This window comes from Hyperolius riggenbachi, chromosome 5 (genome assembly GCF_040937935.1).
Source record: "Hyperolius riggenbachi isolate aHypRig1 chromosome 5, aHypRig1.pri, whole genome shotgun sequence".
Taxonomy (NCBI): domain Eukaryota; kingdom Metazoa; phylum Chordata; class Amphibia; order Anura; family Hyperoliidae; genus Hyperolius; species Hyperolius riggenbachi.
The window spans coordinates 298305449-298307948 of NC_090650.1; positions in this window are offsets into that span (position 1 = coordinate 298305449).

Sequence of the window (2500 nt, forward strand, 5' to 3'; positions counted from 1 at the left end):
GTTGTAATAGCAGGGGGAACCAAACCCTGTTCGGCCAGTAAGGAAGTACTGCCAGTACTGTAGCTCTCTCTTCCATCAACTTGCGCAGAAACCGGAAGATCAACGGGACTGGAGGAAAGGCATACAGGAGATGAGATGGCCACGGCTGGAGAAGAGCATCTACTGCCAATGCTGTAGGACATGGGTTCCGTGAGAAGAAGAGAGGAAGCTTGTGATTCTGAGTTGAAGCAAATAAGTCCAACGTTGGATTCCCCAGCTTGCGTGTCAACTGAAGGAAGACTTTCTGGTCCAAAGACCATTCGTTGTTGCTTAGTGTATTTCTTGATAGATAATCCGCCTTCACGTTGAGATGCCCTGGCACATAGACTGCTCTGAGATATGAGAGATTCTTCTCTGCCCAGGCAAGAAGAGATGCTACTTCCTGGGATAGGATTCTGCTGTGCGTTCCTCCCTGGTTCTGAATGTAAGCCACTGTCGTTGTGTTGTCCGACTTGACACACACGGCTTTCCCCTTCAGAAGATGAGTGAAGGCTTGCAAGGCTAGTCGGACTGCTCGTAATTCTAAGAGATTGGAATTCTTTGAGGCAGGCTGAGATGGCCAACGGGCTTGTACCACTTGATTTTGGTACCACGCGCCCCAACCGAAAAGGCTGGCATCTGTTGTCACGAATTCCCACTGTATTGGAAGTAAGGAGAAACCTGTTAGGAGATGTTTCTCTTCCGACCACCAGAGTAGGGACTCCTTCATCGATTGGGATATTACAATTCTCTGCTGTAAGTCTTGTTTGTTCCACTGGAGTAGAAATGGTAATTGGAAACCCCTCATGTGGCAATGAGCCCACTTGATCATCGGAATTGTCGCTGCCAATGTACCCAGAAGTTGTAAGCATTCTCTGGCCGACATTTGCTGGACTGAAAGGGCCTTCAATATCCACTGAGCAATAGAGGGAATCTTCGTATGAGGCAGTGAAACCGTGTTGTCCAGTGTGTTGAAGTATGCTCCTAGATACACCATCTGTCTGCACGGAACTAATTGGCTCTTCTGATGATTTATAATCCAACCCATTTCTTCCAAAACTTGTAAGGCAGTCTGGGTTTGTTGAGATAGGGACCGATAGGAGTTCGACAGGATTAATATGTCGTCTAAATAATGAAAAATTCTGACTTCCTTTTCTCTGAGTATTGCTATGGTCGCTTGAAGAACTTTTGAAAATGTTCTGGGTGAAGTTGAAAGTCCGAATGGAAGAGCTCTGAATTGCAGATGTATATCTTGAAGAACAAACCTGAGGTAAGACTGATAACGGGGATGTATGGGAATGTGGAAGTAGGCGTCCTTCAAGTCGATTGACGTCATATAATCGTTCGGCTGTACAGACAGAATGATGGATTGTAGGGACTCCATTTTGAACCTTGGAAGCAGAATGTGCTTGTTCAACTTCTTCAGATCTATTACAGGTCGCCAATCTCCCGTTTTTTTGGCCACTAAAAAGAGAGGTGAGTAAACACCTTTGCCTTTTTGAGAGGGAGGTACCTCCTGTACTGCATCCTGGCAGACCAGTAGTTTTATGTATTCTATTAAACATTTCCTTTTTTGTTTTGCAGACGGAAGACGAGTAGGTACATATATATCTCCCGGAGGAGTCTTGAATCTCCATCGATGTCCTTTGCTGATGGTCGACACGACCCAAGGATTTGAACCCCTGTCCGCCCACACTCGAGCGAAGGCCATAAGTCTTGCTCCAACCGAAAGAGTGTGGGCGGACAGGGACTCAAAAGGACTTACCCTGAGTCGGACGAGCAGCAGACGCGGTTTTGACCGCTTTGGCTAGGCCTGTCTGAGATGACTGCCACCTCCTTTGGTATTCTTTACCAGGTTTATAAGAGCGTACCCCCTTAAACCTTTGAAACTGCATCTGTGGTTTTTGAACATATTTCTGTTTCCTAAACTGCCTATCCTGAGGAATCTGGCCAGATTTTCCTCCTGTCGTTTTGGATATAGCATTATCAAGTTTCTCTCCAAAGAGAAATTTTCCATTAAAAGGAATTTTAACCCAATTTTGTTTCGATAAGTTATCGGCTTTCCAAGGCTTTAACCAGAGAGCTCTCCTGGTAGTAATAGAGGACAACATGGCTCTTGATGACGCCCTGACCCCATCGATGGCTGCCTCGCCAACGAAATCCGAAGCTATCTTCAGATCTTCTAAAGCGGAAACTACTTGATCTATTTCTGCTCCTGATTTTACTGCCTCCACTATATTGTTTGTCCAAATTCTCATTGCCCTTGAAAGAGAAGTTAATGCAATTGACGTTTTGCAAGCTGCTCCCGAGAATAAATACGTTTTCTTTAATTCGCTTTCCATTTTACGGTCCAGAGTATCCTGGAATGACACCGAGTTTTCCATAGGGAGTGTCACGTGCTTTGCTAAACTCGCAATAGAGGCATCAACTAAGGGAGCTGTCTGAAGAGATTCCGCATCAGTTTCTTTAAACGGATAGAGCT